This window comes from Taudactylus pleione, unplaced genomic scaffold (assembly GCF_031769625.1).
Source record: "Taudactylus pleione unplaced genomic scaffold, aTauple2 ptg000174l, whole genome shotgun sequence".
Taxonomy (NCBI): Eukaryota; Metazoa; Chordata; class Amphibia; order Anura; family Myobatrachidae; genus Taudactylus; species Taudactylus pleione.
The window spans coordinates 8,214,009-8,241,800 of record NW_028284576.1 but is presented as its reverse complement, the minus strand read 5'-3'; the positions used below and the strand labels follow the sequence as shown (position 1 = coordinate 8,241,800).

The 27,792-nt window shown below is 40.6% G+C and overlaps 18 non-coding genes across 18 annotated transcripts; all 18 read left to right on the top strand.

Annotated features, from left to right (window-relative positions):
• Nucleotides 1–715: 715 nt before the first annotated feature.
• TRNAE-CUC (transfer RNA glutamic acid (anticodon CUC)) lies at nucleotides 716–787 on the top strand. Its single transcript has one exon. It is a non-coding gene; the product is annotated as a tRNA-Glu (tRNA).
• Nucleotides 788–1,314: 527 nt separating this feature from the next.
• On the top strand, nucleotides 1,315–1,386 carry TRNAE-CUC (transfer RNA glutamic acid (anticodon CUC)). The gene has a single exon. It is a non-coding gene; the product is annotated as a tRNA-Glu (tRNA).
• A 3,163-nt stretch (nucleotides 1,387–4,549) lies between these two features.
• Nucleotides 4,550–4,621, top strand: TRNAE-CUC (transfer RNA glutamic acid (anticodon CUC)). Its single transcript has one exon. It is a non-coding gene; the product is annotated as a tRNA-Glu (tRNA).
• A 2,359-nt stretch (nucleotides 4,622–6,980) lies between these two features.
• TRNAE-CUC (transfer RNA glutamic acid (anticodon CUC)) lies at nucleotides 6,981–7,052 on the top strand. Its single transcript has one exon. It is a non-coding gene; the product is annotated as a tRNA-Glu (tRNA).
• Nucleotides 7,053–8,178: 1,126 nt separating this feature from the next.
• TRNAE-CUC (transfer RNA glutamic acid (anticodon CUC)) lies at nucleotides 8,179–8,250 on the top strand. The gene has a single exon. It is a non-coding gene; the product is annotated as a tRNA-Glu (tRNA).
• Nucleotides 8,251–8,777: 527 nt separating this feature from the next.
• TRNAE-CUC (transfer RNA glutamic acid (anticodon CUC)) lies at nucleotides 8,778–8,849 on the top strand. The gene has a single exon. It is a non-coding gene; the product is annotated as a tRNA-Glu (tRNA).
• Nucleotides 8,850–10,292: 1,443 nt separating this feature from the next.
• TRNAE-CUC (transfer RNA glutamic acid (anticodon CUC)) lies at nucleotides 10,293–10,364 on the top strand. The gene has a single exon. It is a non-coding gene; the product is annotated as a tRNA-Glu (tRNA).
• Nucleotides 10,365–11,490: 1,126 nt separating this feature from the next.
• Nucleotides 11,491–11,562, top strand: TRNAE-CUC (transfer RNA glutamic acid (anticodon CUC)). The gene has a single exon. It is a non-coding gene; the product is annotated as a tRNA-Glu (tRNA).
• A 1,725-nt stretch (nucleotides 11,563–13,287) lies between these two features.
• TRNAE-CUC (transfer RNA glutamic acid (anticodon CUC)) lies at nucleotides 13,288–13,359 on the top strand. Its single transcript has one exon. It is a non-coding gene; the product is annotated as a tRNA-Glu (tRNA).
• Nucleotides 13,360–16,599: 3,240 nt separating this feature from the next.
• Nucleotides 16,600–16,671, top strand: TRNAE-CUC (transfer RNA glutamic acid (anticodon CUC)). Its single transcript has one exon. It is a non-coding gene; the product is annotated as a tRNA-Glu (tRNA).
• Nucleotides 16,672–17,797: 1,126 nt separating this feature from the next.
• On the top strand, nucleotides 17,798–17,869 carry TRNAE-CUC (transfer RNA glutamic acid (anticodon CUC)). The gene has a single exon. It is a non-coding gene; the product is annotated as a tRNA-Glu (tRNA).
• A 1,124-nt stretch (nucleotides 17,870–18,993) lies between these two features.
• Nucleotides 18,994–19,065, top strand: TRNAE-CUC (transfer RNA glutamic acid (anticodon CUC)). The gene has a single exon. It is a non-coding gene; the product is annotated as a tRNA-Glu (tRNA).
• A 1,126-nt stretch (nucleotides 19,066–20,191) lies between these two features.
• TRNAE-CUC (transfer RNA glutamic acid (anticodon CUC)) lies at nucleotides 20,192–20,263 on the top strand. Its single transcript has one exon. It is a non-coding gene; the product is annotated as a tRNA-Glu (tRNA).
• Nucleotides 20,264–21,389: 1,126 nt separating this feature from the next.
• On the top strand, nucleotides 21,390–21,461 carry TRNAE-CUC (transfer RNA glutamic acid (anticodon CUC)). Its single transcript has one exon. It is a non-coding gene; the product is annotated as a tRNA-Glu (tRNA).
• A 1,725-nt stretch (nucleotides 21,462–23,186) lies between these two features.
• Nucleotides 23,187–23,258, top strand: TRNAE-CUC (transfer RNA glutamic acid (anticodon CUC)). Its single transcript has one exon. It is a non-coding gene; the product is annotated as a tRNA-Glu (tRNA).
• A 1,126-nt stretch (nucleotides 23,259–24,384) lies between these two features.
• Nucleotides 24,385–24,456, top strand: TRNAE-CUC (transfer RNA glutamic acid (anticodon CUC)). The gene has a single exon. It is a non-coding gene; the product is annotated as a tRNA-Glu (tRNA).
• Nucleotides 24,457–25,582: 1,126 nt separating this feature from the next.
• On the top strand, nucleotides 25,583–25,654 carry TRNAE-CUC (transfer RNA glutamic acid (anticodon CUC)). Its single transcript has one exon. It is a non-coding gene; the product is annotated as a tRNA-Glu (tRNA).
• A 1,126-nt stretch (nucleotides 25,655–26,780) lies between these two features.
• TRNAE-CUC (transfer RNA glutamic acid (anticodon CUC)) lies at nucleotides 26,781–26,852 on the top strand. Its single transcript has one exon. It is a non-coding gene; the product is annotated as a tRNA-Glu (tRNA).
• Nucleotides 26,853–27,792: the final 940 nt, after the last annotated feature.

Below are 27,792 nucleotides of genomic sequence, written 5' to 3'. Positions count from 1 at the left end.
TACTCTCCTTCCTTCTAAAACTGATTCCTAGTAGCCCACTCCCTCACATTCCATTGCTTTGGACTTCATTCAGGAAACTTCCTTTTCTTTCATGGAGTGTCAAACAAAACCATCCCTCCCTGGTGGTCTAGTGGCTAGGATTCGGCGCTCTCACCGCCGCGGCCAGGGGTCGATTCCCGGTCAGGGAAAGTGAGGTCCTCGGAATGTTTTTGCCAAAAACACCAACCTTTCAAAGAAATGATGCACTTTCAGTTCAGCGCATCATTTCTAATACTTGAGCAACAGTGAGATGTCAAAACAGACAATGGAAATTGATAACAAAGAGTCAGCTATCTTCCTTTCTTAGTGAATATTTTTCAGTTAGCTACTAAAAGACTTGTGCTCTTGTACAAAAGTATTTTTTTCATCAGAACCAATTAGACCATATTTGATATCTGAATCATTAATGTCTTCTTTCTTTAGCACCAGAACAATTTATCATGGAGCCAGGGACTCTCAACGTCTAGCTCCTCAAAATAATTTTTTCGTGCCAGTACTATACATCCATCAGGTAAAGCTGCTGTGTGGTGTAATTTAAGACTGCTATGCACAACCATTTTTACTCTCCTTCCTTCTAAAACTGATTCCTAGTAGCCCACTCCATCACATTCCATTGCTTTGGACTTCATTCAGAAAACTTCCTTTTCTTTCATGGAGTGTCAAACTAAACCATCCCTCCCTGGTGGTCTAGTGGCTAGGATTCGGCGCTCTCACCGCCGCTGCCCGGGTTCGATTCCCGGTCAGGGAAAGTGAGGTCCTCGGAATATTTTTGCCAAAAACACCAACCTTTCAAAGAAATGATGCACTTTCAGTTCAGCGCATCATTTCTAATACTTGAGCAACAGTGAGTTGTCAAAACAGACAATGGAAATTGATAACAAAGAGTCAGCTATCTTCCTTTCTTAGTGAATATTTTTCAGTTAGCTACTAAAAGACTTGTGCTCTTGTACAAAAGTTTTTTTTTCATCAGAACCAATTAGACCATATTTGATATCTGAGTCATTAATGTCTTCTTTCTTTAGCACCAGAACAATTTATCATAGAGCCAGGGACTCTCAACGTCTAGCTCCTCAAAATAATTTTTTCGTGCCAGTACTATACATCCATCAGGTAAAGCTGCTGTGTGGTGTAATTTAAGACTGCTATGCACAACCATTTTTACTCTCCTTCATTCTAAAACTGATTCCTAGTAGCCCACTCCCTCACATTCCATTGCTTTGGACTTCATTCAGGAAACTTCCTTTTCTTTCATGGAGTGTCAAACTAAACCATCCCTCCCTGGTGGTCTAGTGGCTAGGATTCGGCGCTCTCACCACCGCGGCCCGGGTTCGATTCCCGGTCAGGGAAAGTGAGGTCCTCGGAATATTTTTGCCAAAAACACCAACCTTTCAAAGAAATGATGCACTTTCAGTTCAGCGCATCATTTCTAATACTTGAGCAACAGTGAGTTGTCAAAACAGACAATGGAAATTGATAACAAAGAGTCAGCTATCTTCCTTTCTTAGTGAATATTTTCCAGTTAGCTACTAAAAGACTTGTGCTCTTGTACAAAAGTATTTTTTTCATCAGAACCAATTAGACCATATTTGATATCTGAGTCATTAATGTCTTCTTTCTTTAGCACCAGAACAATTTATCATGGAGCCAGGGACTCTCAACGTCTAGCTCCTCAAAATAATTTTTTCGTGCCAGTACTATACATCCATCAGGTAAAGCTGCTGTGTGGTGTAATTTAAGACTGCTATGCACAACCATTTTTACTCTCCTTCCTTCTAAAACTGATTCCTAGTAGCCCACTCCCTCACATTCCATTGCTTTGGACTTCATTCAGGAAACTTCCTTTTCTTTCATGGAGTGTCAAACAAAACCATCCCTCCCTGGTGGTCTAGTGGCTAGGATTCGGCGCTCTCACCGCCGCGGCCAGGGGTCGATTCCCGGTCAGGGAAAGTGAGGTCCTCGGAATGTTTTTGCCAAAAACACCAACCTTTCAAAGAAATGATGCACTTTCAGTTCAGCGCATCATTTCTAATACTTGAGCAACAGTGAGATGTCAAAACAGACAATGGAAATTGATAACAAAGAGTCAGCTATCTTCCTTTCTTAGTGAATATTTTTCAGTTAGCTACTAAAAGACTTGTGCTCTTGTACAAAAGTATTTTTTTCATCAGAACCAATTAGACCATATTTGATATCTGAATCATTAATGTCTTCTTTCTTTAGCACCAGAACAATTTATCATGGAGCCAGGGACTCTCAACGTCTAGCTCCTCAAAATAATTTTTTCGTGCCAGTACTATACATCCATCAGGTAAAGCTGCTGTGTGGTGTAATTTAAGACTGCTATGCACAACCATTTTTACTCTCCTTCCTTCTAAAACTGATTCCTAGTAGCCCACTCCCTCACATTCCATTGCTTTGGACTTCATTCAGGAAACTTCCTTTTCTTTCATGGAGTGTCAAACAAAACCATCCCTCCCTGGTGGTCTAGTGGCTAGGATTCGGCGCTCTCACCGCCGCGGCCCGGGGTCGATTCCCGGTCAGGGAAAGTGAGGTCCTCAGAATGTTTTTGCCAAAAACACCAACCTTTCAAAGAAATGATGCACTTTCAGTTCAGCGCATCATTTCTAATACTTGAGCAACAGTGAGTTGTCAAAACAGACAATGGAAATTGATAACAAAGAGTCAGCTATCTTCCTTTCTTAGTGAATATTTTTCAGTTAGCTACTAAAAGACTTGTGCTCTTGTACAAAAGTATTTTTTTCATCAGAACCAATTAGACCATATTTGATATCTGAGTCATTAATGTCTTCTTTCTTTAGCACCAGAACAATTTATCATGGAACCAGGGACTCTCAACGTCTAGCTCCTCAAAATAATTTTTTCGTGCCAGTACTATACATCCATCAGGTAAAGCTGCTGTGTGGTGTAATTTAAGACTGCTATGCACAACCATTTTTACTCTCCTTCCTTCTAAAACTGATTCCTAGTAGCCCACTCCCTCACATTCCATTGCTTTGGACTTCATTCAGGAAACTTCCTTTTCTTTCATGGATTCCCGTTCAGGGAAAGTGAGGTCCTCGGAATATTTTTGCCAAAAACACCAACCTTTCAAAGAAATGATGCACTTTCAGTTCAGCACATCATTTCTAATACTTGAGCAACAGTGAGATGTCAAAACAGACAATGGAAATTGATAACAAAGAGTCAGCTATCTTCCTTTCTTAGTGAATATTTTTCAGTTAGCTACTAAAAGACTTGTGCTCTTGTACAAAAGTATTTTTTTTGACATGGAGTGTCAAACTAAACCATCCCTCCCTGGTGGTCTACTGGCTAGGATTCAGCGCTCTCACCGCCGCGGCCCGGGTTCGATTCCCGGTCAGGGAAAGTGAGGTCCTTGGAATATTTTTGCTAAAAACACCAACCTTTCAAAGAAATGATGCACTTTCAGTTCAGCGCATCATTTCTAATACTTGAGCAACAGTGAGTTGTCAAAACAGACAATGGAAATTGATAACAAAGAGTCAGCTATCTTCCTTTCTTAGTGAATATTTTTCAGTTAGCTACTAAAAGACTTGTGCTCTTGTACAAAAGTATTTTTTTCATCAGAACCAATTAGACCATATTTGATATCTGAGTCATTAATGTCTTCTTTCTTTAGCACCAGAACAATTTATCATGGAGCCAGGGACTCTCAACGTCTAGCTCCTCAAAATTATTTTTTCGTGCCAGTACTATACATCCATCAGGTAAAGCTGCTGTGTGGTGTAATTTAAGACTGCTATGCACAACCATTTTTACTCTCCTTCCTTCTAAAACTGATTCCTAGTAGCCCACTCCATCACATTCCATTGCTTTGGACTTCATTCAGAAAACTTCCTTTTCTTTCATGGAGTGTCAAACTAAACCATCCCTCCCTGGTGGTCTAGTGGCTAGGATTCGGCACTCTCACCGCCGCTGCCCGGGTTCGATTCCCGGTCAGGGAAAGTGAGGTCCTCGGAATATTTTTGCCAAAAACACCAACCTTTCAAAGAAATGATGCACTTTCAGTTCAGCGCATCATTTCTAATACTTGAGCAACAGTGAGTTGTCAAAACAGACAATGGAAATTGATAACAAAGAGTCAGCTATCTTCCTTTCTTAGTGAATATTTTTCAGTTAGCTACTAAAAGACTTGTGCTCTTGTACAAAAGTATTTTTTTCATCAGAACCAATTAGACCATATTTGATATCTGAGTCATTAATGTCTTCTTTCTTTAGCACCAGAACAATTTATCATAGAGCCAGGGACTCTCAACGTCTAGCTCCTCAAAATAATTTTTTCGTGCCAGTACTATACATCCATCAGGTAAAGCTGCTGTGTGGTGTAATTTAAGACTGCTATGCACAACCATTTTTACTCTCCTTCATTCTAAAACTGATTCCTAGTAGCCCACTCCCTCACATTCCATTGCTTTGGACTTCATTCAGGAAACTTCCTTTTCTTTCATGGAGTGTCAAACTAAACCATCCCTCCCTGGTGGTCTAGTGGCTAGGATTCGGCGCTCTCACCACCGCGGCCCGGGTTCGATTCCCGGTCAGGGAAAGTGAGGTCCTCGGAATATTTTTGCCAAAAACACCAACCTTTCAAAGAAATGATGCACTTTCAGTTCAGCGCATCATTTCTAATACTTGAGCAACAGTGAGTTGTCAAAACAGACAATGGAAATTGATAACAAAGAGTCAGCTATCTTCCTTTCTTAGTGAATATTTTTCAGTTAGCTACTAAAAGACTTGTGCTCTTGTACAAAAGTATTTTTTTCATCAGAACCAATTAGACCATATTTGATATCTGAGTCATTAATGTCTTCTTTCTTTAGCACCAGAACAATTTATCATGGAGCCAGGGACTCTCAACGTCTAGCTCCTCAAAATAATTTTTTCGTGCCAGTACTATACATCCATCAGGTAAAGCTGCTGTGTGGTGTAATTTAAGACTGCTATGCACAACCATTTTTACTCTCCTTCCTTCTAAAACTGATTCCTAGTAGCCCACTCCCTCACATTCCATTGCTTTGGACTTCATTCAGGAAACTTCCTTTTCTTTCATGGAGTGTCAAACAAAACCATCCCTCCCTGGTGGTCTAGTGGCTAGGATTCGGCGCTCTCACCGCCGCGGCCCGGGGTCGATTCCCGGTCAGGGAAAGTGAGGTCCTCGGAATGTTTTTGCCAAAAACACCAACCTTTCAAAGAAATGATGCACTTTCAGTTCAGCGCATCATTTCTAATACTTGAGCAACAGTGAGATGTCAAAACAGACAATGGAAATTGATAACAAAGAGTCAGCTATCTTCCTTTCTTAGTGAATATTTTTCAGTTAGCTACTAAAAGACTTGTGCTCTTGTACAAAAGTATTTTTTTTGACATGGAGTGTCAAACTAAACCATCCCTCCCTGGTGGTCTACTGGCTAGGATTCAGCGCTCTCACCACCGTGGCCCGGGATCGATTCCCGGTCAGGGAAAGTGAGGTCCTTGGAATATTTTTGCTAAAAACACCAACCTTTCAAAGAAATGATGCACTTTCAGTTCAGCGCATCATTTCTAATACTTGAGCAACAGTGAGTTGTCAAAACAGACAATGGAAATTGATAACAAAGAGTCAGCTATCTTCCTTTCTTAGTGAATATTTTTCAGTTAGCTACTAAAAGACTTGTGCTCTTGTACAAAAGTATTTTTTTCATCAGAACCAATTAGACCATATTTGATATCTGAGTCATTAATGTCTTCTTTCTTTAGCACCAGAACAATTTATCATGGAGCCAGGGACTCTCAACGTCTAGCTCCTCAAAATAATTTTTTCGTGCCAGTACTATACATCCATCAGGTAAAGCTGCTGTGTGGTGTAATTTAAGACTGCTATGCACAACCATTTTTACTCTCCTTCCTTCTAAAACTGATTCCTAGTAGCCCACTCCCTCACATTCCATTGCTTTGGACTTCATTCAGGAAACTTCCTTTTCTTTCATGGAGTGTCAAACTAAACCATCCCTCCCAGGTGGTCTAGTGGCTAGGATTCGGTGCTCTCACCGCTGCAGCCTGGATTCGATTCCTGGTCAGGGAAAGTGAGGTCCTCGGAATATTTTTGCCAAAAACACCAACCTTTCAAAGAAATGATGCACTTTCAGTTCAGCGCATCATTTCTAATACTTGAGCAACAGTGAGTTGTCAAAACAGACAATGGAAATTGATAACAAAGAGTCAGCTTTCTTCCTTTCTTAGTGAATATTTTTCAGTTAGCTACTAAAAGACTTGTGCTCTTGTACAAAAGTATTTTTTTTGACATGGAGTGTCAAACTAAACCATCCCTCCCTGGTGGTCTACTGGCTAGGATTCGGCGCTCTCACCGCCGCGGCCTGGGTTCGATTCCCGGGCTGGGAAAGTGAGGTCCTTGGAATATTTTTGCCAAAAAAACCAAACTTTCAAAGAAATGATGCACTTTCAGTTCAGCGCATCATTTCTAATACTTGAGCAACAGTGAGATGTCAAAACAGACAATGGAAATTGATAACAGAGAGTCAGCTATCTTCCTTTCTTAGTGAATATTTTTCAGTTAGCTACTAAAAGACTTGTGCTCTTGTACAAAAGTATTTTTTTCATCAGAACCAATTAGACCATATTTGATATCTGAATCATTAATGTCTTCTTTCTTTAGCACCAGAACAATTTATCATGGAGCCAGGGACTCTCAACGTCTAGCTCCTCAAAATAATTTTTTTGTGCCAGTACTATACATCCATCAGGTAAAGCTGCTGTGTGGTGTAATTTAAGACTGCTATGCACAACCATTTTTACTCTCCTTCATTCTAAAACTGATTCCTAGTAGCCCACTCCCTCACATTCCATTGCTTTGGACTTCATTCAGGAAACTTCCTTTTCTTTCATGGAGTGTCAAACTAAACCATCCCTCCCTGGTGGTCTAGTGGCTAGGATTCGGCGCTCTCACCGCCGCGGCCCGGGTTCGATTCCCGGTCAGGGAAACTGAGGTCCTCTGAATATTTTTGCCAAAAACACCAACCTTTCAAAGAAATGATGCACTTTCAGTTCAGCGCATCATTTCTAATACTTGAGCAACAGTGAGTTGTCAAAACAGACAATGGAAATTGAAAACAAAGAGTCAGCTATCTTCCTTTCTTAGTGAATATTTTTCAGTTAGCTACTAAAAGACTTGTGCTCTTGTACAAAAGTATTTTTTTCATCAGAACCAATTAGACCATATTTGATATCTGAGTCATTAATGTCTTCTTTCTTTAGCACCAGAACAATTTATCATGGAGCCAGGGACTCTCAACGTCTAGCTCCTCAAAATAATTTTTTCGTGCCAGTACTATACATCCATCAGGTAAAGCTGCTGTGTGGTGTAATTTAAGACTGCTATGCACAACCATTTTTACTCTCCTTCCTTCTAAAACTGATTCCTAGTAGCCCACTCCCTCACATTCCATTGCTTTGGACTTCATTCAGGAAACTTCCTTTTCTTTCATGGAGTGTCAAACTAAACCATCCCTCCCAGGTGGTCTAGTGGCTAGGATTCGGTGCTCTCACCGCTGCAGCCTGGATTCGATTCCTGGTCAGGGAAAGTGAGGTCCTCTGAATATTTTTGCCAAAAACACCAACCTTTCAAAGAAATGATGCACTTTCAGTTCAGCGCATCATTTCTAATACTTGAGCAACAGTGAGTTGTCAAAACAGACAATGGAAATTGATAACAAAGAGTCAGCTATCTTCCTTTCTTAGTGAATATTTTTCAGTTAGCTACTAAAAGACTTGTGCTCTTGTACAAAAGTATTTTTTTCATCAGAACCAATTAGACCATATTTGATATCTGAGTCATTAATGTCTTCTTTCTTTAGCACCAGAACAATTTATCATGGAGCCAGGGACTCTCAACGTCTAGCTCCTCAAAATAATTTTTTCGTACCAGTACTATACATCCATCAGGTAAAGCTGCTGTGTGGTGTAATTTAAGACTGCTATGCACAACCATTTTTACTCTCCTTCCTTCTAAAACTGATTCCTAGTAGCCCACTCCCTCACATTCCATTGCTTTGGACTTCATTCAGGAAACTTCCTTTTCTTTCATGGAGTGTCAAACTAAACCGTCCCTCCCTGGTGGTCTAGTGGCTAGGATTTGGCGCTCTCACCGCCGCAGCCCGGGTTCGATTCCCGGTCAGGGAAAGTGAGGTCCTCTGAATATTTTTGCCAAAAACACCAACCTTTCAAAGAAATGATGCACTTTCAGTTCAGCGCATCATTTCTAATACTTGAGCAACAGTGAGTTGTCAAAACAGACAATGGAAATTGATAACAAAGAGTCAGCTATCTTCCTTTCTTAGTGAATATTTTTCAGTTAGCTACTAAAAGACTTGTGCTCTTGTACAAAAGTATTTTTTTCATCAGAACCAATTAGACCATATTTGATATCTGAGTCATTAATGTCTTCTTTCTTTAGCACCAGAACAATTTATCATGGAGCCAGGGACTCTCAACGTCTAGCTCCTCAAAATAATTTTTTCGTGCCAGTACTATACATCCATCAGGTAAAGCTGCTGTGTGGTGTAATTTAAGACTGCTATGCACAACCATTTTTACTCTCCTTCCTTCTAAAACTGATTCCTAGTAGCCGACTCCCTCACATTCCATTGCTTTGGACTTCATTCAGGAAACTTCCTTTTCTTTCATGGAGTGTCAAACTAAACCGTCCCTCCCTGGTGGTCTAGTGGCTAGGATTTGGCGCTCTCACCGCCGCGGCCCGGGTTCGATTCCCGGTCAGGGAAAGTGAGGTCCTCTGAATATTTTTGCCAAAAACACCAACCTTTCAAAGAAATGATGCACTTTCAGTTCAGCGCATCATTTCTAATACTTGAGCAACAGTGAGTTGTCAAAACAGACAATGGAAATTGATAACAAAGAGTCAGCTATCTTCCTTTCTTAGTGAATATTTTTCAGTTAGCTACTAAAAGACTTGTGCTCTTGTACAAAAGTATTTTTTTCATCAGAACCAATTAGACCATATTTGATATCTGAGTCATTAATGTCTTCTTTCTTTAGCACCAGAACAATTTATCATGGAGCCAGGGACTCTCAACGTCTAGCTCCTCAAAATAATTTTTTCGTGCCAGTACTATACATCCATCAGGTAAAGCTGCTGTGTGGTGTAATTTAAGACTGCTATGCACAACCATTTTTACTCTCCTTCCTTCTAAAACTGATTCCTAGTAGCCCACTCCCTCACATTCCATTGCTTTGGACTTCATTCAGGAAACTTCCTTTTCTTTCATGGAGTGTCAAACTAAACCATCCCTCCCTGTTGGTCTAGAGGCTAGGATTCGGCGCTCTCACCGCCGCGGCCCGGGTTCGATTCCCGGTCAGTGAAAGTGAGGTCCTCTGAATATTTTTGCCAAAAACACCAACCTTTCAAAGAAATGATGCACTTTCAGTTCAGCGCATCATTTCTAATAATTGAGCAACAGTGAGATGTCAAAACAGGCAATGGAAATTGAAAACAAAGAGTCAGCTATCTTCCTTTCTTAGTGAATATTTTTCAGTTAGCTACTAAAAGACTTGTGCTCTTGTACAAAAGTATTTTTTTTGACATGGAGTGTCAAACTAAACCATCCCTCCCTGGTGGTCTACTGGCTAGGATTCGGCGCTCTCACCGCCGCGGCCCGGGTTCGATTCCCGGTCAGGGAAAGTGAGGTCCTTGGAATATTTTTGCCAAAAACACCAACCTTTCAAAGAAATGATGCACTTTCAGTTCAGCGCATTATTTCTAATACTTGAGCAACAGTGAGTTGTCAAAACAGACAATGGAAATTGATAACAAAGAGTCAGCTATCTTCCTTTCTTAGTGAATATTTTTCAGTTAGCTACTAAAAGACTTGTGCTCTTGTACAAAAGTATTTTTTTCATCAGAACCAATTAGACCTTATTTGATATCTGAATCATTAATGTCTTCTTTCTTTAGCACCAGAATAATTTATCATGGAGCCAGGTACTCTCAACGTCTAGCTCCTCAAAATAATTTTTTCGTGCCAGTACTATACATCCATCAGGTAAAGCTGCTGTGTGGTGTAATTTAAGACTGCTGTGCATAACCATTTTTACTCTCCTTCCTTCTAAAACTGATTCCTAGTAGCCCACTCCCTCACATTCCATTGCTTTGGACTTCATTCAGGAAACTTCCTTTTCTTTCATGGAGTGTCAAACTAAACCATCCCTCCCTGGTGGTCTAGTGGCTAGGATTCGGCGCTCTCACCGCCGCGGCCCGGGTTCGATTCCCGGTCAGGGAAAGTGAGGTCCTCGGAATGTTTTTGCCAAAAACACCAACCTTTCAAAGAAATGATGCACTTTCAGTTCAGCGCATCATTTCTAATACTTGAGCAACAGTGAGTTGTCAAAACAGACAATGGAAATTGATAACAAAGAGTCAGCTATCTTCCTTTCTTAGTGAATATTTTTCAGTTAGCTACTAAAAGACTTGTGCTCTTGTACAAAAGTATTTTTTTCATCAGAACCAATTAGACCATATTTGATATCTGAGTCATTAATGTCTTCTTTCTTTAGCACCAGAACAATTTATCATGGAGCCAGGGACTCTCAACGTCTAGCTCCTCAAAATAATTTTTTCGTGCCAGTACTATACATCCATCAGGTAAAGCTGCTGTGTGGTGTAATTTAAGACTGCTATGCACAACCATTTTTACTCTCCTTCCTTCTAAAACTGATTCCTAGTAGCCCACTCTCTCACATTCCTTTGCTTTGGACTTCATTCAGGAAACTTCCTTTTCTTTCATGGAGTGTCAAACTAAACCATCCCTCCCTGGTGGTCTAGTGGCTAGGATTCGGCGCTCTCACCGCCGCGGCCCGGTTTCGATTCCTGGTCAGGGAAAGTGAGGTCCTCGGAATATTTTTGCCAAAAACACCAACCTTTCAAAGAAATGATGCACTTTCAGTTCAGCGCATCATTTCTAATACTTGAGCAACAGTGAGTTGTCAAAACAGACAATGGAAATTGATAACAAAGAGTCAGCTATCTTCCTTTCTTAGTGAATATTTTTCAGTTAGCTACTAAAAGACTTGTGCTCTTGTACAAAAGTATTTTTTTCATCAGAACCAATTAGACCATATTTGATATCTGAGTCATTAATGTCTTCTTTCTTTAGCACCAGAACAATTTATCATGGAGCCAGGGACTCTCAACATCTAGCTCCTCAAAATAATTTTTTCGTGCCAGTACTATACATCCATCAGGTAAAGCTGCTGTGTGGTGTAATTTAAGACTGCTATGCACAACCATTTTTACTCTCCTTCATTCTAAATCTGATTCCTAGTAGCCCACTCCCTCACATTCCATTGCTTTGGACTTCATTCAGGAAACTTCCTTTTCTTTCATGGAGTGTCAAACTAAACCATCCCTCCCTGGTGGTCTAGTGGCTAGGATTCGGCGCTCTCACCGCCGCGGCCCGGGTTCGATTCCCGGTCAGGGAAAGTGAGGTCCTCGGAATATTTTTGCCAAAAACACCAACCTTTCAAAGAAATGATGCACTTTCAGTTCAGCGCATCATTTCTAATACTTGAGCAACAGTGAGTTGTCAAAACAGACAATGGAAATTGATAACAAAGAGTCAGCTATCTTCCTTTCTTAGTGAATATTTTTCAGTTAGCTACTAAAAGACTTGTGCTCTTGTACAAAAGTATTTTTTTCATCAGAACCAATTAGACCATATTTGATATCTGAGTCATTAATGTCTTCTTTCTTTAGCACCAGAACAATTTATCATGGAGCCAGGGACTCTCAACGTCTAGCTCCTCAAAATAATTTTTTCGTGCCAGTACTATACATCCATCAGGTAAAGCTGCTGTGTGGTGTAATTTAAGACTGCTATGCACAACCATTTTTACTCTCCTTCCTTCTAAAACTGATTCCTAGTAGCCCACTCCCTCACATTCCATTGCTTTGGACTTCATTCAGGAAACTTCCTTTTCTTTCATGGAGTGTCAAACAAAACCATCCCTCCCTGGTGGTCTAGTGGCTAGGATTCGGCGCTCTCACCGCCGCGGCCCGGGGTCGATTCCCGGTCAGGGAAAGTGAGGTCCTTGGAATATTTTTGCCAAAAACACCAACCTTTCAAAGAAATGATGCACTTTCAGTTCAGCGCATCATTTCTAATAGTTGAGCAACAGTGAGTTGTCAAAACAGACAATGGAAATTGATAACAAAGAGTCAGCTATCTTCCTTTCTTAGTGAATATTTTTCAGTTAGCTACTAAAAGACTTGTGCTCTTGTACAAAAGTATTTTTTTCATCAGAACCAATTAGACCATATTTGATATCTGAGTCATTAATGTCTTCTTTCTTTAGCACCAGAACAATTTATCATGGAGCCAGGGACTCTCAACGTCTAGCTCCTCAAAATAATTTTTTCGTGCCAGTACTATACATCCATCAGGTAAAGCTGCTGTGTGGTGTAATTTAAGACTGCTATGCACAACCATTTTTACTCTCCTTCCTTCTAAAACTGATTCCTAGTAGCCCACTCTCTCACATTCCTTTGCTTTGGACTTCATTCAGGAAACTTCCTTTTCTTTCATGGAGTGTCAAACTAAACCATCCCTCCCTGGTGGTCTAGTGGCTAGGATTCGGCGCTCTCACCGCCGCGGCCCGGTTTCGATTCCCAGTCAGGGAAAGTGAGGTCCTCGGAATATTTTTGCCAAAAACACCAACCTTTCAAAGAAATGATGCACTTTCAGTTCAGCGCATCATTTCTAATACTTGAGCAACAGTGAGTTGTCAAAACAGACAATGGAAATTGATAACAAAGAGTCAGCTATCTTCCTTTCTTAGTGAATATTTTTCAGTTAGCTACTAAAAGACTTGTGCTCTTGTACAAAAGTATTTTTTTCATCAGAACCAATTAGACCATATTTGATATCTGAGTCATTAATGTCTTCTTTCTTTAGCACCAGAACAATTTATCATGGAGCCAGGGACTCTCAACATCTAGCTCCTCAAAATAATTTTTTCGTGCCAGTACTATACATCCATCAGGTAAAGCTGCTGTGTGGTGTAATTTAAGACTGCTATGCACAACCATTTTTACTCTCCTTCATTCTAAATCTGATTCCTAGTAGCCCACTCCCTCACATTCCATTGCTTTGGACTTCATTCAGGAAACTTCCTTTTCTTTCATGGAGTGTCAAACTAAACCATCCCTCCCTGGTGGTCTAGTGGCTAGGATTCGGCGCTCTCACCGCCGCGGCCCGGGTTCGATTCCCGGTCAGGGAAAGTGAGGTCCTCGGAATATTTTTGCCAAAAACACCAACCTTTCAAAGAAATGATGCACTTTCAGTTCAGCGCATCATTTCTAATACTTGAGCAACAGTGAGTTGTCAAAACAGACAATGGAAATTGATAACAAAGAGTCAGCTATCTTCCTTTCTTAGTGAATATTTTTCAGTTAGCTACTAAAAGTCTTGTGCTCTTGTACAAAAGTATTTTTTTCATCAGAACCAATTAGACCATATTTGATATCTGAGTCATTAATGTCTTCTTTCTTTAGCACCAGAACAATTTATCATGGAGCCAGGGACTCTCAACGTCTAGCTCCTCAAAATAATTTTTTCGTGCCAGTACTATACATCCATCAGGTAAAGCTGCTGTGTGGTGTAATTTAAGACTGCTATGCACAACCATTTTTACTCTCCTTCCTTCTAAAACTGATTCCTAGTAGCCCACTCCCTCACATTCCATTGCTTTGGACTTCATTCAGGAAACTTCCTTTTCTTTCATGGAGTGTCAAACAAAACCATCCCTCCCTGGTGGTCTAGTGGCTAGGATTCGGCGCTCTCACCGCCGCGGCCCGGGGTCGATTCCCGGTCAGGGAAAGTGAGGTCCTTGGAATATTTTTGCCAAAAACACCAACCTTTCAAAGAAATGATGCACTTTCAGTTCAGCGCATCATTTCTAATAGTTGAGCAACAGTGAGTTGTCAAAACAGACAATGGAAATTGATAACAAAGAGTCAGCTATCTTCCTTTCTTAGTGAATATTTTTCAGTTAGCTACTAAAAGACTTGTGCTCTTGTACAAAAGTATTTTTTTCATCAGAACCAATTAGACCATATTTGATATCTGAGTCATTAATGTCTTCTTTCTTTAGCACCAGAACAATTTATCATGGAGCCAGGGACTCTCAACGTCTAGCTCCTCAAAATAATTTTTTCGTGCCAGTACTATACATCCATCAGGTAAAGCTGCTGTGTGGTGTAATTTAAGACTGCTATGCACAACCATTTTTACTCTCCTTCCTTCTAAAACTGATTCCTAGTAGCCCACTCCCTCACATTCCATTGCTTTGGACTTCATTCAGGAAACTTCCTTTTCTTTCATGGAGTGTCAAACTAAACCATCCCTCCCAGGTGGTCTAGTGGCTAGGATTCGGTGCTCTCACCGCTGCAGCCTGGGTTCGATTCCTGGTCAGGGAAAGTGAGGTCCTCGGAATATTTTTGCCAAAAACACCAACCTTTCAAAGAAATGATGCACTTTCAGTTCAGCGCATCATTTCTAATACTTGAGCAACAGTGAGTTGTCAAAACAGACAATGGAAATTGATAACAAAGAGTCAGCTATCTTCCTTTCTTAGTGAATATTTTTCAGTTAGCTACTAAAAGACTTGTGCTCTTGTACAAAAGTATTTTTTTTGACATGGAGTGTCAAATTAAACCATCCCTCCCTGGTGGTCTACTGGCTAGGATTCGGCGCTCTCACCGCCGCGGCCTGGGTTCGATTCCCTGGCTGGGAAAGTGAGGTCCTTGGAATATTTTTGCCAAAAAAACAAACCTTTCAAAGAAATGATGCACTTTCAGTTCAGCGCATCATTTCTAATACTTGAGCAACAGTGAGATGTCAAAACAGACAATGGAAATTGATAACAGAGAGTCAGCTATCTTTCTTTCTTAGTGAATATTTTTCAGTTAGCTACTAAAAGACTTGTGCTCTTGTACAAAAGTATTTTTTTCATCAGAACCAATTAGACCATATTTGATATCTGAATCATTAATGTCTTCTTTCTTTAGCACCAGAACAATTTATCATGGAGCCAGGGACTCTCAACGTCTAGCTCCTCAAAATAATTTTTTTGTGCCAGTACTATACATCCATCAGGTAAAGCTGCTGTGTGGTGTAATTTAAGACTGCTATGCACAACCATTTTTACTCTCCTTCATTCTAAAACTGATTCCTAGTAGCCCACTCCCTCACATTCCATTGCTTTGGACTTCATTCAGGAAACTTCCTTTTCTTTCATGGAGTGTCAAACTAAACCATCCCTCCCTGGTGGTCTAGTGGCTAGGATTCGGCGCTCTCACCGCCGCGGCCCGGGCTTGATTCCCGGTCAGGGAAACTGAGGTCCTCGGAATATTTTTGCCAAAAACACCAACCTTTCAAAGAAATGATGCACTTTCAGTTCAGCGCATCATTTCTAATACTTGAGCAACAGTGAGTTGTCAAAACAGACAATGGAAATTGATAACAAAGAGTCAGCTATCTTCCTTTCTTAGTGAATATTTTTCAGTTAGCTACTAAAAGACTTGTGCTCTTGTACAAAAGTATTTTTTTCATCAGAACCAATTAGACCATATTTGATATCTGAGTCATTAATGTCTTCTTTCTTTAGCACCAGAACAATTTATCATGGAGCCAGGGACTCTCAACGTCTAGCTCCTCAAAATAATTTTTTCGTGCCAGTACTATACATCCATCAGGTAAAGCTGCTGTGTGGTGTAATTTAAGACTGCTATGCACAACCATTTTTACTCTCCTTCCTTCTAAAACTGATTCCTAGTAGCCCACTCTCTCACATTCCTTTGCTTTGGACTTCATTCAGGAAACTTCCTTTTCTTTCATGGAGTGTCAAACTAAACCATCCCTCCCTGGTGGTCTAGTGGCTAGGATTCGGCGCTCTCACCGCCGCGGCCCGGTTTCGATTCCCAGTCAGGGAAAGTGAGGTCCTCGGAATATTTTTGCCAAAAACACCAACCTTTCAAAGAAATGATGCACTTTCAGTTCAGCGCATCATTTCTAATACTTGAGCAACAGTGAGTTGTCAAAACAGACAATGGAAATTGATAACAAAGAGTCAGCTATCTTCCTTTCTTAGTGAATATTTTTCAGTTAGCTACTAAAAGACTTGTGCTCTTGTACAAAAGTATTTTTTTCATCAGAACCAATTAGACCATATTTGATATCTGAGTCATTAATGTCTTCTTTCTTTAGCACCAGAACAATTTATCATGGAGCCAGGGACTCTCAACGTCTAGCTCCTCAAAATAATTTTTTCGTGCCAGTACTATACATCCATCAGGTAAAGCTGCTGTGTGGTGTAATTTAAGACTGCTATGCACAACCATTTTTACTCTCCTTCATTCTAAATCTGATTCCTAGTAGCCCACTCCCTCACATTCCATTGCTTTGGACTTCATTCAGGAAACTTCCTTTTCTTTCATGGAGTGTCAAACTAAACCATCCCTCCCTGGTGGTCTAGTGGCTAGGATTCGGCGCTCTCACCGCCGCGGCCCGGGTTCGATTCCCGGTCAGGGAAAGTGAGGTCCTCGGAATATTTTTGCCAAAAACACCAACCTTTCAAAGAAATGATGCACTTTCAGTTCAGCGCATCATTTCTAATACTTGAGCAACAGTGAGTTGTCAAAACAGACAATGGAAATTGATAACAAAGAGTCAGCTATCTTCCTTTCTTAGTGAATATTTTTCAGTTAGCTACTAAAAGACTTGTGCTCTTGTACAAAAGTATTTTTTTCATCAGAACCAATTAGACCATATTTGATATCTGAGTCATTAATGTCTTCTTTCTTTAGCACCAGAACAATTTATCATGGAGCCAGGGACTCTCAACGTCTAGCTCCTCAAAATAATTTTTTCGTGCCAGTACTATACATCCATCAGGTAAAGCTGCTGTGTGGTGTAATTTAAGACTGCTATGCACAACCATTTTTACTCTCCTTCCTTCTAAAACTGATTCCTAGTAGCCCACTCCCTCACATTCCATTGCTTTGGACTTCATTCAGGAAACTTCCTTTTCTTTCATGGAGTGTCAAACAAAACCATCCCTCCCTGGTGGTCTAGTGGCTAGGATTCGGCGCTCTCACCGCCGCGGCCCGGGGTCGATTCCCGGTCAGGGAAAGTGAGGTCCTCGGAATATTTTTGCCAAAAACACCAACCTTTCAAAGAAATGATGCACTTTCAGTTCAGCGCATCATTTCTAATACTTGAGCAACAGTGAGTTGTCAAAACAGACAATGGAAATTGATAACAAAGAGTCAGCTATCTTCCTTTCTTAGTGAATATTTTTCAGTTAGCTACTAAAAGACTTGTGCTCTTGTACAAAAGTATTTTTTTCATCAGAACCAATTAGACCATATTTGATATCTGAATCATTAATGTCTTCTTTCTTTAGCACCAGAACAATTTATCATGGAGCCAGGGACTCTCAACGTCTAGCTCCTCAAAATAATTTTTTTGTGCCAGTACTATACATCCATCAGGTAAAGCTGCTGTGTGGTGTAATTTAAGACTGCTATGCACAACCATTTTTACTCTCCTTCATTCTAAAACTGATTCCTAGTAGCCCACTCCCTCACATTCCATTGCTTTGGACTTCATTCAGGAAACTTCCTTTTCTTTCATGGAGTGTCAAACTAAACCATCCCTCCCTGGTGGTCTAGTGGCTAGGATTCGGCGCTCTCACCGCCGCGGCCCGGGTTTGATTCCCGGTCAGGGAAACTGAGGTCCTCGGAATATTTTTGCCAAAAACACCAACCTTTCAAAGAAATGATGCACTTTCAGTTCAGCGCATCATTTCTAATACTTGAGCAACAGTGAGTTGTCAAAACAGACAATGGAAATTGATAACAAAGAGTCAGCTATCTTCCTTTCTTAGTGAATATTTTTCAGTTAGCTACTAAAAGACTTGTGCTCTTGTACAAAAGTATTTTTTTCATCAGAACCAATTAGACCATATTTGATATCTGAGTCATTAATGTCTTCTTTCTTTAGCACCAGAACAATTTATCATGGAGCCAGGGACTCTCAACGTCTAGCTCCTCAAAATAATTTTTTCGTGCCAGTACTATACATCCATCAGGTAAAGCTGCTGTGTGGTGTAATTTAAGACTGCTATGCACAACCATTTTTACTCTCCTTCCTTCTAAAACTGATTCCTAGTAGCCCACTCCCTCACATTCCATTGCTTTGGACTTCATTCAGGAAACTTCCTTTTCTTTCATGGAGTGTCAAACAAAACCATCCCTCCCTGGTGGTCTAGTGGCTAGGATTCGGCGCTCTCACCGCCGCGGCCCGGGGTCTATTCCCGGTCAGGGAAAGTGAGGTCCTCGGAATATTTTTGCCAAAAACACCAACCTTTCAAAGAAATGATGCACTTTCAGTTCAGCGCATCATTTCTAATACTTGAGCAACAGTGAGTTGTCAAAACAGACAATGGAAATTGATAACAAAGAGTCAGCTATCTTCCTTTCTTAGTGAATATTTTTCAGTTAGCTACTAAAAGACGTGCTCTTGTACAAAAGTATTTTTTTCATCAGAACCAATTAGACCATATTTGATATCTGAGTCATTAATGTCTTCTTTCTTTAGCACCAGAACAATTTATCATGGAGCCAGGGACTCTCAACGTCTAGCTCCTCAAAATAATTTTTTCGTGCCAGTACTATACATCCATCAGGTAAAGCTGCTGTGTGGTGTAATTTAAGACTGCTATGCACAACCATTTTTACTCTCCTTCCTTCTAAAACTGATTCCTAGTAGCGCACTCCCTCACATTCCATTGCTTTGGACTTCATTCAGGAAACTTCCTTTTCTTTCATGGAGTGTCAAACTAAACCATCCCTCCCTGGTGGTCTAGTGGCTAGGATTCGGCGCTCTCACCGCCGCGGCCCGGGTTCGATTCCCGGTCAGGGAAAGTGAGGTCCTCTGAATATTTTTGCCAAAAACACCAACCTTTCAAAGAAATGATGCACTTTCAGTTCAGCGCATCATTTCTAATACTTGAGCAACAGTGAGTTGTCAAAACAGACAATGGAAATTGATAACAAAGAGTCAGCTATCTTCCTTTCTTAGTGAATATTTTTCAGTTAGCTACTAAAAGACTTGTGCTCTTGTACAAAAGTATTTTTTTCATCAGAACCAATTAGACCATATTTGATATCTGAGTCATTAATGTCTTCTTTCTTTAGCACCAGAACAATTTATCATGGAGCCAGGGACTCTCAACGTCTAGCTCCTCAAAATAATTTTTTCGTGCCAGTACTATACATCCATCAGGTAAAGCTGCTGTGTGGTGTAATTTAAGACTGCTTTGCACAACCATTTTTACTCTCCTTCCTTCTAAAACTGATTCCTAGTAGCCCACTCCCTCACATTCCATTGCTTTGGACTTCATTCAGGAAACTTCCTTTTCTTTCATGGAGTGTCAAACAAAACCATCCCTCCCTGGTGGTCTAGAGGCTAGGATTCGGCGCTCTCACCGCCGCGGCCCAGGTTCGATTCCCGGTCAGGGAAAGTGAGGTCCTCGGAATGTTTTTGCCAAAAACACCAACCTTTCAAAGAAATGATGCACTTTCAGTTCAGCGCATCATTTCTAATACTTGAGCAACAGTGAGTTGTCAAAACAGACAATGGAAATTGATAACAAAGAGTCAGCTATCTTCCTTTCTTAGTGAATATTTTTCAGTTAGCTACTAAAAGACTTGTGCTCTTGTACAAAAGTATTTTTTTCATCAGAACCAATTAGACCATATTTGATATCTGAGTCATTAATGTCTTCTTTCTTTAGCACCAGAACAATTTATCATGGAGCCAGGGACTCTCAACGTCTAGCTCCTCAAAATAATTTTTTCGTGCCAGTACTATACATCCATCAGGTAAAGCTGCTGTGTGGTGTAATTTAAGACTGCTATGCACAACCATTTTTACTATCCTTCCTTCTAAAACTGATTCCTAGTAGCCCACTCCCTCACATTCCATTGCTTTGGACTTCATTCAGGAAACTTCCTTTTCTTTCATGGAGTGTCAAACTAAACAATCCCTCCCTGGTGGTCTAGTGGCTAGGATTCGGCGCTCTCACCGCCGCGACCCGGGTTCGATTCCCGGTCAGGGAAAGTGAGGTCCTCTGAATATTTTTGCCAAAAACACCAACCTTTCAAAGAAATGATGCACTTTCAGTTCAGCGCATCACTTCTAATACTTGAGCAACAGTGAGTTGTCAAAACAGACAATGGAAATTGATAACAAAGAGTCAGCTATCTTCCTTTCTTAGTGAATATTTTTCAGTTAGCTACTAAAAGACTTGTGCTCTTGTACAAAAGTATTTTTTTCATCACAACCAATTAGACCATATTTGATATCTAAGTCATTAATGTCTTCTTTCTTTAGCACCAGAACAATTTATCATGGAGCCAGGGACTCTCAACGTCTAGCTCCTCAAAATAATTTTTTCGTGCCAGTACTATACATCCATCAGGTAAAGCTGCTGTGTGGTGTAATTTAAGACTGCTATGCACAACCATTTTTACTCTCCTTCCTTCTAAAACTGATTCCTAGTAGCCCACTCCCTCACATTCCATTGCTTTGGACTTCATTCAGGAAACTTCCTTTTCTTTCATGGAGTGTCAAACTAAACCATCCCTCCCTGGTGGTCTAGAGGCTAGGATTCGGCACTCTCACCGCCGCGGCCCGGGTTCGATTCCCGGTCAGTGAAAGTGAGGTCCTCGGAATGTTTTTGCCAAAAACACCAACCTTTCAAAGAAATGATGCACTTTCAGTTCAGCGCATCATTTCTAATACTTGAGCAACAGTGAGTTGTCAAAACAGACAATGGAAATTGATAACAAAGAGTCAGCTATCTTCCTTTCTTAGTGAATATTTTTCAGTTAGCTACTAAAAGACTTGTGCTCTTGTACAAAAGTATTTTTTTCATCAGAACCAATTAGACCATATTTGATATCTGAGTCATTAATGTCTTCTTTCTTTAGCACCAGAACAATTTATCATGGAGCCAGGGACTCTCAACGTCTAGCTCCTCAAAATAATTTTTTCGTGCCAGTACTATACATCCATCAGGTAAAGCTGCTGTGTGGTGTAATTTAAGACTGCTATGCACAACCATTTTTACTCTCCTTCCTTCTAAAACTGATTCCTAGTAGCCCACTCCCTCACATTCCATTGCTTTGGACTTCATTCAGGAAACTTCCTTTTCTTTCATGGAGGGTCAAACTAAAACATCCCTCCCTGGTGGTCTAGTGGCTAGGATTCGGCGCTCTCACCGCCGCGGCCCGGGTTTGATTCCCGGTCAGGGAAAGTGAGGTCCTCTGAATATTTTTGCCAAAAACACCAACCTTTCAAAGAAATGATGCACTTTCAGTTCAGCGCATCATTTCTAATACTTGAGCAACAGTGAGTTGTCAAAACAGACAATGGAAATTGATAACAAAGAGTCAGCTATCTTCCTTTCTTAGTGAATATTTTTCAGTTAGCTACTAAAAGACTTGTGCTCTTGTACAAAAGTAGTTTTTTCATCAGAACCAATTAGACCATATTTGATATCTGAGTCATTAATGTCTTCTTTCTTTAGCACCAGAACAATTTATCATGGAGCCAGGGACTCTCAACGTCTAGCTCCTCAAAATAATTTTTTCGTGCCAGTACTATACATCCATCAGGTAAAGCTGCTGTGTGGTGTAATTTAAGACTGCTATGCACAACCATTTTTACTATCCTTCCTTCTAAAACTGATTCCTAGTAGCCCACTCCCTCACATTCCATTGCTTTGGACTTCATTCAGGAAACTTCCTTTTCTTTCATGGAGTGTCAAACTAAACAATCCCTCCCTGGTGGTCTAGTGGCTAGGATTCGGCGCTCTCACCGCCGCGACCCGGGTTCGATTCCCGGTCAGTGAAAGTGAGGTCCTCGGAATGTTTTTGCCAAAAACACCAACCTTTCAAAGAAATGATGCACTTTCAGTTCAGCGCATCATTTCTAATACTTGAGCAACAGTGAGTTGTCAAAACAGACAATGGAAATTGATAACAAAGAGTCAGCTATCTTCCTTTCTTAGTGAATATTTTTCAGTTAGCTACTAAAAGACTTGTGCTCTTGTACAAAAGTAGTTTTTTCATCAGAACCAATTAGACCATATTTGATATCTGAGTCATTAATGTCTTCTTTCTTTAGCACCAGAACAATTTATCATGGAGCCAGGGACTCTCAACGTCTAGCTCCTCAAAATAATTTTTTCGTGCCAGTACTATACATCCATCAGGTAAAGCTGCTGTGTGGTGTAATTTAAGACTGCTATGCACAACCATTTTTACTATCCTTCCTTCTAAAACTGATTCCTAGTAGCCCACTCCCTCACATTCCATTGCTTTGGACTTCATTCAGGAAACTTCCTTTTCTTTCATGGAGTGTCAAACTAAACAATCCCTCCCTGGTGGTCTAGTGGCTAGGATTCGGCGCTCTCACCGCCGCGACCCGGGTTCGATTCCCGGTCAGTGAAAGTGAGGTCCTCGGAATGTTTTTGCCAAAAACACCAACCTTTCAAAGAAATGATGCACTTTCAGTTCAGCGCATCATTTCTAATACTTGAGCAACAGTGAGTTGTCAAAACAGACAATGGAAATTGATAACAAAGAGTCAGCTATCTTCCTTTCTTAGTGAATATTTTTCAGTTAGCTACTAAAAGACTTGTGCTCTTGTACAAAAGTAGTTTTTTCATCAGAACCAATTAGACCATATTTGATATCTGAGTCATTAATGTCTTCTTTCTTTAGCACCAGAACAATTTATCATGGAGCCAGGGACTCTCAACGTCTAGCTCCTCAAAATAATTTTTTCGTGCCAGTACTATACATCCATCAGGTAAAGCTGCTGTGTGGTGTAATTTAAGACTGCTATGCACAACCATTTTTACTATCCTTCCTTCTAAAACTGATTCCTAGTAGCCCACTCCCTCACATTCCATTGCTTTGGACTTCATTCAGGAAACTTCCTTTTCTTTCATGGAGTGTCAAACTAAACAATCCCTCCCTGGTGGTCTAGTGGCTAGGATTCGGCGCTCTCACCGCCGCGACCCGGGTTCGATTCCCGGTCAGGGAAAGTGAGGTCCTCTGAATATTTTTGCCAAAAACACCAACCTTTCAAAGAAATGATGCACTTTCAGTTCAGCGCATCACTTCTAATACTTGAGCAACAGTGAGTTGTCAAAACAGACAATGGAAATTGATAACAAAGAGTCAGCTATCTTCCTTTCTTAGTGAATATTTTTCAGTTAGCTACTAAAAGACTTGTGCTCTTGTACAAAAGTATTTTTTTCATCAGAACCAATTAGACCATATTTGATATCTGAGTCATTAATGTCTTCTTTCTTTAGCACCAGAACAATTTATCATGGAGCCAGGGACTCTCAACGTCTAGCTCCTCAAAATAGTTTTTTCGTGCCAGTACTATACATCCATCAGGTAAAGCTGCTGTGTGGTGTAATTTAAGACTGCTATGCACAACCATTTTTACTCTCCTTCCTTCTAAAACTGATTCCTAGTAGCCCACTCCCTCACATTCCATTGCTTTGGACTTCATTCAGGAAACTTCCTTTTCTTTCATGGAGTGTCAAACTAAACCATCCCTCCCTGGTGGTCTAGAGGCTAGGATTCGGCGCTCTCACCGCCGCGGCCCAGGTTCGATTCCCGGTCAGGGAAAGTGAGGTCCTCGGAATGTTTTTGCCAAAAACACCAACCTTTCAAAGAAATGATGCACTTTCAGTTCAGCGCATCATTTCTAATACTTGAGCAACAGTGAGTTGTCAAAACAGACAATGGAAATTGATAACAAAGAGTCAGCTATCTTCCTTTCTTAGTGAATATTTTTCAGTTAGCTACTAAAAGACTTGTGCTCTTGTACAAAAGTATTTTTTTCATCAGAACCAATTAGACCATATTTGATATCTGAGTCATTAATGTCTTCTTTCTTTAGCACCAGAACAATTTATCATGGAGCCAGGGACTCTCAACGTCTAGCTCCTCAAAATAATTTTTTCGTGCCAGTACTATACATCCATCAGGTAAAGCTGCTGTGTGGTGTAATTTAAGACTGCTATGCACAACCATTTTTACTATCCTTCCTTCTAAAACTGATTCCTAGTAGCCCACTCCCTCACATTCCATTGCTTTGGACTTCATTCAGGAAACTTCCTTTTCTTTCATGGAGTGTCAAACTAAACAATCCCTCCCTGGTGGTCTAGTGGCTAGGATTCGGCGCTCTCACCGCCGCGACCCGGGTTCGATTCCCGGTCAGGGAAAGTGAGGTCCTCTGAATATTTTTGCCAAAAACACCAACCTTTCAAAGAAATGATGCACTTTCAGTTCAGCGCATCACTTCTAATACTTGAGCAACAGTGAGTTGTCAAAACAGACAATGGAAATTGATAACAAAGAGTCAGCTATCTTCCTTTCTTAGTGAATATTTTTCAGTTAGCTACTAAAAGACTTGTGCTCTTGTACAAAAGTATTTTTTTCATCACAACCAATTAGACCATATTTGATATCTAAGTCATTAATGTCTTCTTTCTTTAGCACCAGAACAATTTATCATGGAGCCAGGGACTCTCAACGTCTAGCTCCTCAAAATAATTTTTTCGTGCCAGTACTATACATCCATCAGGTAAAGCTGCTGTGTGGTGTAATTTAAGACTGCTATGCACAACCATTTTTACTCTCCTTCCTTCTAAAACTGATTCCTAGTAGCCCACTCCCTCACATTCCATTGCTTTGGACTTCATTCAGGAAACTTCCTTTTCTTTCATGGAGTGTCAAACTAAACCATCCCTCCCTGGTGGTCTAGAGGCTAGGATTCGGCACTCTCACCGCCGCGGCCCGGGTTCGATTCCCGGTCAGTGAAAGTGAGGTCCTCGGAATGTTTTTGCCAAAAACACCAACCTTTCAAAGAAATGATGCACTTTCAGTTCAGCGCATCATTTCTAATACTTGAGCAACAGTGAGTTGTCAAAACAGACAATGGAAATTGATAACAAAGAGTCAGCTATCTTCCTTTCTTAGTGAATATTTTTCAGTTAGCTACTAAAAGACTTGTGCTCTTGTACAAAAGTATTTTTTTCATCAGAACCAATTAGACCATATTTGATATCTGAGTCATTAATGTCTTCTTTCTTTAGCACCAGAACAATTTATCATGGAGCCAGGGACTCTCAACGTCTAGCTCCTCAAAATAATTTTTTCGTGCCAGTACTATACATCCATCAGGTAAAGCTGCTGTGTGGTGTAATTTAAGACTGCTATGCACAACCATTTTTACTCTCCTTCCTTCTAAAACTGATTCCTAGTAGCCCACTCCCTCACATTCCATTGCTTTGGACTTCATTCAGGAAACTTCCTTTTCTTTCATGGAGGGTCAAACTAAAACATCCCTCCCTGGTGGTCTAGTGGCTAGGATTCGGCGCTCTCACCGCCGCGGCCCGGGTTTGATTCCCGGTCAGGGAAAGTGAGGTCCTCTGAATATTTTTGCCAAAAACACCAACCTTTCAAAGAAATGATGCACTTTCAGTTCAGCGCATCATTTCTAATACTTGAGCAACAGTGAGTTGTCAAAACAGACAATGGAAATTGATAACAAAGAGTCAGCTATCTTCCTTTCTTAGTGAATATTTTTCAGTTAGCTACTAAAAGACTTGTGCTCTTGTACAAAAGTAGTTTTTTCATCAGAACCAATTAGACCATATTTGATATCTGAGTCATTAATGTCTTCTTTCTTTAGCACCAGAACAATTTATCATGGAGCCAGGGACTCTCAACGTCTAGCTCCTCAAAATAATTTTTTCGTGCCAGTACTATACATCCATCAGGTAAAGCTGCTGTGTGGTGTAATTTAAGACTGCTATGCACAACCATTTTTACTATCCTTCCTTCTAAAACTGATTCCTAGTAGCCCACTCCCTCACATTCCATTGCTTTGGACTTCATTCAGGAAACTTCCTTTTCTTTCATGGAGTGTCAAACTAAACAATCCCTCCCTGGTGGTCTAGTGGCTAGGATTCGGCGCTCTCACCGCCGCGACCCGGGTTCGATTCCCGGTCAGTGAAAGTGAGGTCCTCGGAATGTTTTTGCCAAAAACACCAACCTTTCAAAGAAATGATGCACTTTCAGTTCAGCGCATCATTTCTAATACTTGAGCAACAGTGAGTTGTCAAAACAGACAATGGAAATTGATAACAAAGAGTCAGCTATCTTCCTTTCTTAGTGAATATTTTTCAGTTAGCTACTAAAAGACTTGTGCTCTTGTACAAAAGTAGTTTTTTCATCAGAACCAATTAGACCATATTTGATATCTGAGTCATTAATGTCTTCTTTCTTTAGCACCAGAACAATTTATCATGGAGCCAGGGACTCTCAACGTCTAGCTCCTCAAAATAATTTTTTCGTGCCAGTACTATACATCCATCAGGTAAAGCTGCTGTGTGGTGTAATTTAAGACTGCTATGCACAACCATTTTTACTATCCTTCCTTCTAAAACTGATTCCTAGTAGCCCACTCCCTCACATTCCATTGCTTTGGACTTCATTCAGGAAACTTCCTTTTCTTTCATGGAGTGTCAAACTAAACAATCCCTCCCTGGTGGTCTAGTGGCTAGGATTCGGCGCTCTCACCGCCGCGACCCGGGTTCGATTCCCGGTCAGGGAAAGTGAGGTCCTCTGAATATTTTTGCCAAAAACACCAACCTTTCAAAGAAATGATGCACTTTCAGTTCAGCGCATCACTTCTAATACTTGAGCAACAGTGAGTTGTCAAAACAGACAATGGAAATTGATAACAAAGAGTCAGCTATCTTCCTTTCTTAGTGAATATTTTTCAGTTAGCTACTAAAAGACTTGTGCTCTTGTACAAAAGTATTTTTTTCATCAGAACCAATTAGACCATATTTGATATCTGAGTCATTAATGTCTTCTTTCTTTAGCACCAGAACAATTTATCATGGAGCCAGGGACTCTCAACGTCTAGCTCCTCAAAATAGTTTTTTCGTGCCAGTACTATACATCCATCAGGTAAAGCTGCTGTGTGGTGTAATTTAAGACTGCTATGCACAACCATTTTTACTCTCCTTCCTTCTAAAACTGATTCCTAGTAGCCCACTCCCTCACATTCCATTGCTTTGGACTTCATTCAGGAAACTTCCTTTTCTTTCATGGAGTGTCAAACTAAACCATCCCTCCCTGGTGGTATAGTGGCTAGGATTCGGCGCTCTCACCGCCGCGGCCTGGGTTCGATTCCCGGTCAGGGAAAGTGAGGTCCTCTGAATATTTTTGCCAAAAACACCAACCTTTCAAAGAAATGATGCACTTTCAGTTCAGCGCATCATTTCTAATACTTGAGCAACAGTGAGTTGTCAAAACAGACAATGGAAATTGATAACAAAGAGTCAGCTATCTTCCTTTCTTAGTGAATATTTTTCAGTTAGCTACTAAAAGACTTGTGCTCTTGTACAAAAGTATTTTTTTCATCAGAACCAATTAGACCATATTTGATATCTGAGTCATTAATGTCTTCTTTCTTTAGCACCAGAACAATTTATCATGGAGCCAGGGACTCTCAACGTCTAGCTCCTCAAAATAATTTTTTCGTG